Raw genomic sequence first — 14,001 nt, forward strand, 5'->3', positions numbered from 1 at the left:
CGTAGGATCTCAGCTGCAGAATGTGGCTTACAGTTCTTTGCTTAGGGTTATTGGCACTGTTTTTCCAGGCTAAGATGGTGACATTGGAAAGAGCAAGATACCCGAACAGGGCAGCCTCTTTGTGCATTTATTGAGCCCTGCACAGTTGGGTTGTGGATCAAGGCCAATGTGAATTTATCATGACTCTTGACACAACAAATTTGAAATCCATAAACTTCTATCTCTTTATCAAATGATTCAGTTTGCTCCCAGAATGTTTTTATACAAGCTAGATCTCAATATGGAAACAATGAACTCCACTGACCATAGGAATATTCTTCATGATGGTGGCATGTCTGAACAGATACTGCTGAGTATTTATTTAGGATCTTAATAGATTACTTTCTGCATCTGATGGACCAGTTTTGACTTGTGAAATATCAGATTACTCTCTTACATCTTATTTGCTTGGCTTTCCTCAAAGAGATTGAATAAATAGATTCATTCTTTTCCTCTTCTGGGAGAAAACCTGGCTCAGAGACCCAGTTCATTTTCTTGCCAATTCATTTGTCAACCACTCTTGACAATTAGGCTGATTTTGTTGTTGCTGCAAGAGCAATGTTATAATAGTTGAAACACATGAATTGTTCTTTCCCTTTATTCCGTATGATTTTCAACCATGCCATTTTTAAAAATATTAATATTCACATATTCTCAGGGCTTTTGCTTTCCTTAATAACCTGCATTTATATTTGTGAATTTTATAGGTGATACACACAATTATACCTTTATTGACTAGCCATTGACTTTGTTTGACTAGCCATTGATTAAGAACATTGATGGTAACAATTGCTTTCAATACTATCTTCTTCCACTCTTTGTATCACACTGATAACTTTTACCACACAAATTGGCATGGTCCACATGTTCACACTAAACCAACGCTTGGCTAAACAGGGACACATGATTGTGCAGGCGCTCACAGTAAAAATTGCAGACACTTCACTCCTTTTCCAGGTCTCTTGCTTCTTAAACACCTCGAGCTAAACTATGGTTTGGATTAGCATTGCATCTGAACCTAGGCAAATCATAAGTTGTAAACATGGTCTGTCAAGTACCCACAGGCTTACGTGTTCATACTTAGTCATGGTTTGACCTGGCATTATGTGCAAACTGGAAGCTTTCGTTCTGGGATTTAGGCAGGAAGAGCAACTCAAAACAATACCAAAAGTAAAGGAAGAAGTGGACCTGGTTTTCTGAGGGGAACTGATAATATCATGCAGGCCATTTGTCTTTCACAGCATATGGTCTTCATCTTCGATCTCCTTCGTCCACTTGGAAGTATACAAGTGTGACCCCATGAACTAGACCCAGGTAGGAAACATAGAAAATTACGGGATAAGCTTGAAGCATACATTACATTTTATTCAAGAAATGTTACATAGATACATTATAACTGAAATAAGGCAAGTCCTTAATTGTTGCACTGGATTTTAACTATCATAACCACATCACAGTTAATGTGACATACAAACCAAGTGAAATATTTATAAAAGCACAAAAAATAAAAGCCAGTTGCTGTTAGAGAGCCTTATAATAATAATAATCAATATTAATCTTCTATAATTCAGTTCTTCATTGGAACCCCTGCTCTGCCCATCAAGGGTAAAGTTATTTAAACATAATTTCTGAATAATTGCAGAGATAACCCAGCTGATAAATAATGCAAGGCTGTTATGTTCCATTCCTGAAATTGTTTACAATAGCAAGTAGAATCTACTGAGCGAACAAAGGATGAGTAAAATACAGTGAAAAGAACATAAACCTAAAAAACATGCTTCCTCATACTAGCTGTTTCACTAACCTTTGAAATCTTTCCTCAGAGGATTACATTGCATTAACATGTGTATCTGAAAAGTGTGCGTGCACAAGAAAGCTTATACCCAGAACAAACTTAGTTGGTCTGTAAGATGCTACTGGACAATTTTTTAATTTATTTTGATTGCATTGACAGTCATCCATTCCACAATATGCCACCCTGGCTTCCTTTGGGAGGAACGAGGGGATATAAATGAAATGAATTAACATAAATAACACTGATTTTGCATTTTATTGTTAGGAGTTTGTTCTCCTAGCTTTAACACAGGAAGCCATTTTGGGAAAGGAGAATTTGGTACATTGGAGCGGGGGGAAATCTTGCAATATATCTTGGGCTAGTAGTGTGTCTGCTGAAGTCTACCTTCCAGCTTAGAGATATTTCCCTTGATTGATTTGGCTCTTATCTCTCTGACCATTGCTTGCTTGTCTCTTCAGTCTTATGATTTTTAAAAGACTTTTTTTAATCGGTTTGGAGATTGGATTGGTTGTATCGCAAAAAAAGCCAAAGCCAGCTCCCTTAGTTCCAATTTGATGCCAGTCCTATGGTTGACAGGATTTGTTGACATCATGCATTATTCCGTGTGCCTGCCAACTATACTTTGTTATAGTCTGTCTCCGGTTAGGTGTTTTGGATTATTTTGTGCTGTCTTTGCTGTCTCGTTTTTGGACTGATATTAGTCAAGGTTGAACAGGAATGTCTTTTTTCAGATTAGGTGGCCTGTGATGCTATCAGTATTCGTCAACAGGTTAGAACAAATTCATACGTACTTGCTGTAGCTCTACTGAGAGCTAAAATATTACAAAAGTTGGGGACTTGGCTTCAGTTCCTTAAACTGGCATCTAGTTCTTCAGGAGCTGGATGCAAAGTTTATTATATTCATTTTAAATTTTTCGTACAACACTATGAATGTTCCAAGGGGGCTGGAAAGGCAAGTCAGAAGCTTTAGAAATAAATTTGTATCCAAAAATAGGCACCTCAGCTGTATTTCAGCTACCTGTCAATATTTACTATTCTAAAACATATGGGATGGTAGTCAACTAACACATCCTGTCAATGCAAGGATTTCTGCTTGTACAGCAGGACCTACCCTTTCCTGTGAACCCTCCCCAGATCTGCTCCAAAGTGTTGGGGGAACCCCAAGAAGGGGGGATAACGTTCCGTTGTGCAAGCAGAAATCCTTGCATGGATGTATTCACTTACTGCTATGTTGGATTCCACCCCTGGTTCCATATGCATATATGCTTTGCCCAGTACTTTTTTAAAAAGAAAAGGTGTCAGTACTCACCATGAAGTTGTTACAGTAAGTGACACACTTTTAACATGGGGGTGTGTGTGTGTGCCTGTACTGTGTTCCCTTGAATACCCCCAGAAAAAAAAGCACTGGCTTTGCTTAAGATCCTTTCTGTCAGGTTTTTTTATAAGTTCTGCCTCATTCTAAAAGAACATCAGATTTGGAAGTGGAGTGGAGTTTCTTCTCTGTGCACAAAATATGATTCTAAGAGTGCAACATAGGAGATGGATCAGGGAAGCTACTACACCAATTCTATATACATTTCAGTACATTGAGAGCTCTATCTTATACATGCATACCCTCCAACATATCTCCGATGAAAATAGGGGCATCCTATTCCATAATAAAAATAATTTGTCCCAGTCACTCTGGGTGTCTTCCAACATATATAAAAACATAATAAAGCATAAAGCATAAAAAACTTCCCTATACTGTACAAGGCTGCCTTCAGGTGTCTTCTAAAGGTTGTATAGTTACTTATCTCCTTGGCTTAGGGGGTTGCATAACGCCATACCCTCCAACATTTATCTGATGAAAATAGGGTCATTCTAAAGAAATGTGGGCCATTCCATGATCAAATCAGAAACCAGGACAGCTTCTGTAAATCCAGGACTGTCTCTGGAAAATAGGGACACATGGAGGGTCTTATTTCTAAGTCCCATTGAGTTCAATGGTAAGTGGAAATAAAGTGTTGTAATTTGTTATATTTGATTGGCATTTTAACATCTCTCAATGTAAGATGCCTTGAGAGTTTTCCCATGGAAAGGTGGGTCATATATAAAAACAAACATAGCCAAACCATACACTCATTCTTCAAAGAGTACTCTCTGGTTTTCTAGAGTAGTGTAAAATCTGGAACAGAGTAGCCTGCAGCTTTTGAGAAACTCTGAAGGATCTGGCAGGGATGATGGATTGTGTCCATCTTAAAGACCCCAGAGGGTACAATGATGACAGCTATAAAAGAGTTTGAGTGGAGTCGAATTATTAAACACATTTATATGGCCCAGTAGGATGAAGAGAAGGCTTCCAGGAAAACAAAATGGTCCTGAGCTCAATAAACATGCAATATTGTTCTGTACAAGAGAGATGGTCCCAGGAAACCCATATAATGGCGAGGCATTCTCGGGAGATATGAGCTGGCACTTGAGTTTCGGAACAGATTGCTTCAGTGAGTAAGACTTCTGGCTAAATATAGTGCATAATTACATTATTTGTCATCATTATCATCATTATCTCAATTACTATTCAGGACAGGCCTTCATACGAATAATATACTTTTATGTTCCAGGAGACATTCCTTAAGGGCATGGTTCATGAATCCTGTTGCTAATCCCTCTGTTTCCTCAGAGGAAAATTATAATGCAATGCATCTAGCCAGCAGATCCATCACTGAAAGAACCTTTGGCATCCTGAAAATGAGATTCAGGTGTCTAGATTGATTGGGTAGCACATTACTTCACAGGCTTGAAGTAGTATATGATTTAATCTTGGCATGTTGCTTTTTGCGCAGTGTGGCCAGAAGACAGGGATTAGATCTGACATGGAACTGCCCTACCCAGAGGATCACAATCAGACCTTAATGTGAAGCTACTTACCCAGTGATTCACAGATTTACCTTTTACAGTTGAGTAGTTCCAAGCCAAAGTAAGATGGCTATTAAAAAGTAAAACTACCCAAACTTGTTTTCAGTTTTAAGTCTGTTATCTAAAAAATAGACGACATTGATTTTCTGTGTGCATGCTAGATATATAGATACAGAAGAAGAGGAGGAGGAGGAAGAGGAGAAAGAAGAAGAGGAGGAGGAGGAGGAGTAGTAGTTTGGACTTGATAGCCTGCCTTTCACTCCCCTTAAAGAGTCTCAATGTGGCTAAGAATCTCTTTTCCCTTCCTCCCTCACAACAAACACCCTGTGAAGTGAGTGAGGCTGAGAGACGTCAGAGAAGTGTGACTAGCCCAAGATCACCCAGCAGCTGCATGTGGAGGAGCGGGGAAGCGAACCCGGTTCACCAGAATACGAGTCCACCACTCTTGACCACTACACCATGCTGGCTCTCTCTCTCTGCCTCTCCACCCCCCTTCTGGTATACTTCCCTTTGTTAATCTTTTGATATTATTTTACTCATAAAATGGCTGATTGAAATCTCACCACACCCAACCAAAGACAACCAACCAAACCATAGGCTACTCCCAACTTCTCTCACCACCAAGGAAATATAACAAGCGAACAGAAAGAGAACCCACACAAGTGACGCTGACAGAAAACCCCAAACATACACTAAGTAGATGAAAAGAAGCATTACCAACCCAACCCAACCCAACCCAACCCTCTTCCCCCCTTTTTTCTTCCCAACCTTATACTGTATGCAACACTAATGTCTCACAACAAATGAAACTAATCTGTAGAAAACACAACTTGAAAAAAGAGACAATGCACGTATTTTTGTAAATGAAGAAATCTTTAATAAAAAAAATCAACAATTCAAAAACAAACATACAAAAATAAAATGGCTGGTTGTATTAGTTACACAGTCCCAAAGTCTAACCTTGTTCAACATAAAATTCTCTTCTCCCTGGCAATAAACATTTAAGTTTTAGCATAAATTAGCTAATTAGGCCTGGAATAAATTCCAGTTTGGCTCATGAAGCTTTCTCCACAATCTATACCCACCTGCACCACACCTGATGTCAGTCATGGATGTGACCACAAAGGAACAGTTGGTTAACTCCTGATTGATTGTTTGCAAATGGTGCACCCTGTCAGTGCTGATAAGCCTTAAACAGTAGACACTGCTAGTACCCCAAATATGCTCTCCGAGGCATTCCCTATATGATATATTAGCGTATGCAGTGCTATTTTTTTTCTAGAAAAAGGTGCTGGAACTCACCATGAACTCACCCTTGTTCTCTTATAATGGCAATGGCGCCCACCTGAGAGGTGCCAGAACTGAGTTCCAGTGAGTTCCAGATGGAAATAAGAGCCTTGATAGGATGTCTAGTTCATTAGAAGCCTTTGTTGTGACCTCCGGGTGTTAATGGAATATACTTGCCACCACCCCTGACCACTGATGATGGTGGCTGGGCCTGATGGGACTTGGAGTCCAATAATGTCAAGAGGTCACCATTGTGGTGTTTCCTGGCTTAGTTTCTTGATTTCTTCTAACATTTCCCAACTGTGGTTCCCAATTTATTTATTTTTTTATGTACTGGAAGTTGCTATTGTTACTCAGCGCCTGTTTTAGGGGCAACAATACAGAAATTGCACTAGCTAGTGGGCTTACAGTCAGAAGAGCATTATGAAGAGTCATGCTGGATCAGACCAAATGTTTGTTCAGACCTGCATCCTCTTTCCCACAGCAGCCAACTAGAATTCCCAATAATCCTTGACCATCAGCTGGGGCTGGTGAGGGATGGAGTTCAACAGCACATGGAGGCACCATTTCAACACCTCCACTATGAACCCAGAAACATTACAGATGGTAGACCAACTCTCTTTCTCTTCCCTGTCAGGACACCTTGGTCCTTAGTCCTGTGATGTGAATTGGGTGATGGCAAATGGTTTTAAGTCAACCACAGCATCCATATTTTAAGAAATTATCTACTGGGAAGATTACAAATGTAGAAGAATAGCATATACAGGTCTCAAGGGGCACCAGCATATATATATGTATTCAATTTATGGTCATCCCAGATTTCTCAGTGCCACAATCTTATTTTTCTCCACAAGCAAAATACATATATTTAATCATGGAATGTCTACTTCTAGGTGAGCTGTCATGAAATATGCATTTTTATGTGGGATGTCATTGAAATTTGCATGGTTTCTAGTTTTGACTTGAACTTCACCGTTTTATAGCATCCAGACTGACTGCATATTTTTAGCTGGGTGTTTAAAAATTCACTGCAAGAATTTGCAAACTCTGCTGAGACCAGGGTGAAGGAGCTTTATTTTAATTATACACAAGTCACAGTTGTATAATGCCTTCAGTTCAACGTAATGATGTTAGAATTTGTTAAATGCTAGCTTTGCATGCCTATTTTTTCTTCAGTTCAGTGCTTATAATTAGTGAAATATTAATCCAGCTTTTTCTATTATGTCCAAGAAAAAAGGCCTTGCAAATTATTTTTGAAACAAAGGTGGAACAATTCAGAGGCTTGCTGAAGAAATCAAAGGCAACAAACTCTATGTTACTGTGTAGCTTAACTCCTAAAGAATTTATAATGAAAATGCAGCGTTTGCTATCCAAACTACACCACACGTATTAATGATTTTCTTGCCAAAACAAAAGAGAAGAGGTGCTTTTTTGTCCCCTTGTACATATGGACTGTTTAGTAAGCTTTTTTGTGTTGCTTTGTACGTTTGTTTTAATTAAGAGAGAATGAATCAGAGAGTGCAATACACACTCATGAAATGCTTATTTTCTAACTGCAGATTCAGGGGTGGGGGTCAGAAAATAATATATATTATTGTCTGGTATGCACATTTCATTCACTGACACAGACAAAGGTAATGATTCTTCCTGTTTTTTCCCCTTGCGCTTGGATTTTTAAAATCAATATTTGGCCCAAAGGAAGAAACAGGGGAACTGTAGAAGTGTTTCTCTCTTGCTGCAGAAACAATCTCTCCAAACACTGTGATTTGTTGGGGCTGTAGCAATTTTGATGCATGCATTCACTTTTCTTTTCTTATCCTCAAAGGAAGGGCCATAGCTTAGTGGTAGAGCTGATGATTTGCATGCAGACGTTCCCAGGTTTGACACTTGGCATCTCTAGAGAGGGCTGAAAAAGATGCTGGTCTAAAACTCTTGAGAGCTGCTGCTAGTCAGTCTAGACTGAGCTAGACGAATCAATGGTCTGGCTAGGGATAAGGCAACTTCTGCGCACCTAGGAAATCTCAGTGTATGTGAGGCTCCGGACTGAACCCAAATCACAACTTACAACCCAGTAATCTGCATTTACTCAGAGGTTTTACACAGAAATAAGCACCACTGTGTTAAGCTGAACTTCCTTTCAAATAAGTGTGCTTAGGATTTATTAACAATGTTCATATACCACCCTGTAACCTAAAGTTCTCTGGTAGGTTACAACAAAGATATGTTCTAAAAACACTATATGGATATATTTAACTGTGAAAACCTGGAATGATATATCCAAATAAAATAGTTGGGAAAGAGGGAATAAGGCCATTTCATGATTTAACATTATGGACTATTTGTTGAGATCTTTTCAATGAGCAGCATATTCTGCGTACATAAAGAAGGACTGAAAATGCCATCTATTGTAAGACAAATATGTGGAGTAAAACTCAGGTTGTTGTCTGATGTGTGTGTCAAGGCCGTATCACAGCACACTGAAAGGAAGGCATAGTTAATTGTACTGGCGATGTAGCATATCGGTACATTTCTGCAAATTTTGTTGCGAACAGGAGTAAATAAAAATGACCATTTTTATCTAATCCTAATAACAATGATATTTGATTTACCAAAAAAGGGAAAGAAAAGAAAAGAACAAACATTTCTTCTTAGTGGAAAGTACAGACAAAAACAGACAATGGGATGAATGGAGGGATGAAAGTAAAGGGTCCTGCATTCAATTTCCTTTTTCCAAAATGGTGCAAGCAAGAGCACAGAACAGATTAAAGTGGTTCTTGCATAAACTGTAATAGCATGCTGAAGAATAATGTGTTTAACTTTATAATGCAATTCCTCTCTCTCTCTCTCTCTCTCTCTCTCTTTTAAAAAAGCTCCTGCTACTGCTTAGAAAAAGTCTTAAGCAATGATCAAAACATACCTCTGCTGAGGAAGACTCTCTGGAACTCTTACTGCGAAAAGATTCTCCTTTGCTGATTGAATTCACCTCTCTTTCTAAATCCTACAGCATTCTTTGAACAAACTCATGCAGTGCTTAGTCATCAGATCTCTTTCATTTTTATTTTTTTGCATTAACTTTTGCAGCCATATTTCTCTCTCCCTCAAATCCTTTAGTCATTTAGCTTGCAACTCTTTTATTACTCGCCCTATGCCTCCTTTCCACCCCCTTTCTCTTTCCCGAAACCTCTCTGTTTTATTTTTTCCCCCTCCTGAAAGAATCAAGGATAGAGATTGTAACCAAATCACTTCTTCAAACTGCTTGTGCATAAAGCGGTGACAAATTAAAGTTGACAAATGTTAATGCACACCGCCTCAAACATTATTTTAGGTATTAGGTTGCAATTCAACGAGAAACACACACCTTGATTGAATGTATCTTGAGCCTGTAGGAAAGAAAGGACATTCAGCAGGTAGCATGCCTGCCTGACCTCCCAGATTAGCTGTGGACACTCATCAAAATTTCATGCGGAGTTTCAAAAGTCACATGGAGTTCACAAAATCAAATTACCTCTCAAATTACCATTCTGCTGCCCTTAATGCCTTCCTCTCTCTTCTAGAAAGCATCCTCTAAAAGCTGTAGCGCTCGCCTGATAAGGTTTCCCATTGTCACACCTGTCTGCAAAGAGAAATGCGTCAGGGATGTTTCCCTCCATCTATTTATCCAAATTAGCATAATGAATGCTTCCAGTATATTGCTGAATGACATCCCTGTTAGCATAGCCAAGTGACAGGATTTTCGCTGGTCAATCAGGGCTTGTGTTTCGCCGTCCATATGGTCAGTACACAAGATGTAATTTAGCTTTCTTTAATAAGCTGAAATCATCTTCGACTCCCCTAAGAGAATCTCCGTATAGAGCAACCGTCCAGCTGCCATCTAGTGCAATTCCCTCTTTGCTCATCTGGACAAAGAGTGCCATATCATTTTCTTTCTCCAAACCAGATTGTTTTCAGGAATAATTATGAATGAAAGGCATTTTGTGGCTGTTACTGGGAGCTGTTATGTTGAGCAAATCAGTGTTCTTCCCATTTCTCTTTTTTAAAAAATAGTAATTTGTGCATATTCTGTAGAATTGAGAAACAAGCAAAGAGGGGTATTTTATTATTATGAAGTGCTTGTTAATTCTCAAACATGCCCCCCACAATTTTATGGTATTTATCTAGAGCTGTATGTATGTATCCTATCAGCGCAACAGTTTCTGCATGTGCAATGGGGTTTCCCCCTTTCTTTCCCAAACTATAATTTTGCACCTCCCCAGATCTGCTCTGGGGGGTTGGGAGAATCCATGGGACACATTTAGGGACTGCACTGTAGGAGGAGAAGGGGGAAATCCCATTGTGCAAGCGGAACTTAGCACTGCTTTTAATACAACCCTTAAAATATTTTAGGCAACTTTTAAAGCCGATACTGATGGCGGGGTTAGGGTAGAATGCAGTCTCCCCCTCTGCCAACCTCTATTGGCAGCGAGGAGCACCAGTGGTGGTGATGGGGACCTGCTATCTTTTAAAATAGCAGTAACAGTAAAACAAACCTTCAGTTCAAAACTCTTAAAATCTAGTGCAAATCATAACGCATGCACATAAAACAAAACGTAAGGATTCACATTTTGTTTTGGGTGTACATCTTCTTTTGTGAGGATTCAGTATTTGGCCAACAACCCTAAACATACAGGCAACTCCCCACTTATGTTGGGGTTATGTTCCAGGATACTATGTGCATAAGTGAAATCTGTGGCCTCTTCGGGGCTTCCTTCACCCTCAATGACATTCTCTTCAGACTCCAGGGAGGGTCTCATCATGAGCTGCATGGACTCTCTAGCTCTCTCCCCCCCGTTTCCAGGTATGAAAGTACTGCAGCACATGCACAGTGTGCCTTTCTCTGGCCACTGAGTTCTTTGTTTCCTCTCAAAGGCCAGCAACATTTCTGAGCACATGCTTAACCCATGATTATGAGTGAATCATCCTTTTCATCCATCCAAATCCACAGTTGGTTTCCTCCCCTCCCCTTTCTTGCTGTCCCTCCTAGATTTGCAAACCACTCCCTTTTAGGTGCTAAACGGATTTCTTTCTCTTTTCTTCTTTTTGGCTAAGCACTTCTTTCCTCCACATCGCTGAATAAACAGGACTTGAACTGTTACTAATGCCCATTTCCCCTTGAGGGTGCTTGGTTCTTTTGGAAACTTAGGCCCATATTTTGAATGGTTTTGTGGGTTTTCTGGACTTTAAGTACATTATTGACTCAATATGCATCATAAAACCTCTCTCCTTCTCTTTATTGTCCCCTTGCTGGCTTGACGTCCATCCCTTTCCTTTTCTCCCCTGAATGGTATTCTAAATTTCAATATTGAAGGTAATTGAGTCTTCTCACTAGGATGACTCAACATTAATTTACACAGCTAACAGGATGTTCACTGGAGAAGGCCCTAAATCTTTATGGAAGGTAATAAAGTCTGTCACCCTATTACAAGATATTTTTATATCATGGCAAAATATGGCATCTCATAAAGCTGTATTCTTTCATTTATTACACAATATATTGCATCCATACATTGGACCAAATCCCACCAAGGTGTAACAGGGTTTACTTCATGGGAATTACACCAGGCATAACTGTTGTCCTACATTTTGTTTGAGATAAATCCTGTCAGCATTGATCACATTTCAAAAGACAACACACCTGAATAGATGCCCAGCCTTCAGGAGATGGCAACTAAAGTCTAATTAATTTGGAGATCAAGAGAAGGTCAACAAACAATACAAAAGTAAGATGCGTGATGGATAGATTGTTCAGACTCCAAGAAGAAAAGGGGCTGATAACTAATTGTACAGGTAATCATTCCAAGCCTAGTTCTCCATTTTAGCAGTAGATTCAACCCATATCACATAGGTGCTGGTTTTCCAAATCTATACATTCACGACATAGGTAGCAAACCGAATAAGCTTGCAGTGGAGTATTTAGAAAAAGGGGAGTGCTATGCATTGATGTTTGGTGCAAATCCCTTCCATACAGAGTGGAACGAAGCCTATCATTTTCTTGCAAACCAAACCTGTACCATGCAACTGCAGTGCCAAACCATAGTTGGTTTGTTTACTTCCTACCCTTTGTGACTAAAAATAATTGCAGATGTGCTTACACTACTTCTTTCAAAAGTAACAAAATTGCAGAATAAAAAACACTGCACGATAACCTCAACAGGTGAGGAGGCTTAAACTAATAAAACATCTGTTTAAACAGGAAACCCTAGTCCAATTATTGTGTAAGGTAAAAAAGGTACACTTCAGACATATCTGGACCACATTGGAGGTAACGGTGAAAGGTGCCACTATCTGATTTTGACGGGACTTCCGGGTTAGCGCCATCGGCAATGGCGGAGTTCCTCTTACCGAGAGGAACCCGCTCCGTGAAAATCGGGTCTTGCTGCCGCGGTGAAGGCGGAGACCCCTCAAAAATCCCAGGGGGAGGAAGCCTGGGAACGTGGGATTCGGCTGACACCAAGAGCGCCTCCCCTACTCGCAGGGAAACCCCTTTTCGGGGATCCGAAGCGACGTGGGGTGAGCGGTGCAGTGTTTTGAATCGACTGCTACTTTTACGGAGTGAAGCCGCACAACCGTTGCTGGAGAGTGCTGACTTTTTTCCTGTGGACAATTGGACTCTAAACAAGTACCCGTGAGTAGAACGGAAAATTGGACTATGAAACATTTTAATTTGGCACCGAAGCAGGAAGGTTCTAAACAGGAACTCCGCCTTCCGCTTTTATAAATAGACTGAAGCAAAACTTTGCAAGCTAAAGTCAGGAAAGTCATATATAAAGGACTAAGTTTCCTTCAGTTATAACGATCAAAACCCCTCTGGGAAGCAGGAGAAGAGGGGGGAAATCTTAGATTGTTCAAGCCTGCAGGAGAGAGAGTAAAGAAAGATAAATTTCCACCGTCTCAAACCTGGGAACGGGGTGTCAGAGACAGAAATTTTGGGGGAAGTTCATTGACTGTGAATGGAACGTCTTTTGACAGATAGTTAAAAAAGAGAAACATATTGATTCCAATGTTGCCTTTTGCATTCAAAAGAAACAAAATATTTGAAAAATGAAAGTAACTCTTTTGTTGGACCTGCTTTCAAAAGATGGATACAAATAGAAATTGTCTTCTCTAGAGGGAGCTTGTTAAACTGTTGCTGGAGTCAATCCGGGGATTTCACAGCTGTGGAGATTAAGGATCGTGAGACCAGACTCTGACCTTGGATAAAAATGTGTTTAGAAGAAGTTTTGGTGCTTGCTTTTTGCAAGACAAGTGCTTTGTTGGAGCAGCTGCATGAGAAGGTGGATTTGATGACTGTTGCAGTCAAAAACTTTGGACAAACAGTGAATACTCATATAGAAACCATTCAGGAACCAACCCAGGAATCTGTTTTGACAGGGCAAGTGCAAGGGCAGAAGATAATGGAGGAGGTTGCTGTTGAACCTCAAGTAACACAAGTGGAGAAACCCGAGGCCCTGCAGGAGCATAAGCTGCTGTTTTTGAAGACTGAACCTGGAGAAAGTCAGATATGGAGAGAGGTAGTATCGTTTGGTTGGGAGATGGGAAGTTGGATGGATCCCCCTAGGCAGGTTTGGTTTTGGGCCAGGGGGGGTCTGGAGTTGCGGGGGCTCTTAACTTTGGAGGGACTTTGAAACATGCTTTTAAATACTTTCTGGACTACAGTGCTGACTGTGGAGAATGGGCTGATCTGTTGAGGGGAGACGGAGATATTGTTGGGGTGGAGTCTCCCCGAGACCTACTCCTCAATGAGAAAGGAAAGAAATTAAGAAAAAGACCAACAAAAGACAAGGTAAAGTGCAGGTACAAACAAGAAGAAGATCTGCAGAAGGGACATGGAAATGACTTAAGAGCCTCGGACATAAGATCACCAGGTTGATGGACTAGATGGAATGGACAGTAAGGACTGACTTAACCCGAGACCAGGAAGAAGAGACGTTGGATGAGGATTGGAA

The sequence above is a fragment of the Podarcis liolepis genome, assembly GCF_965112155.1.
Source record: "Podarcis liolepis genome assembly, chromosome: 11".
In the NCBI taxonomy this organism is placed as follows: Eukaryota; Metazoa; Chordata; class Lepidosauria; order Squamata; family Lacertidae; genus Podarcis; species Podarcis liolepis.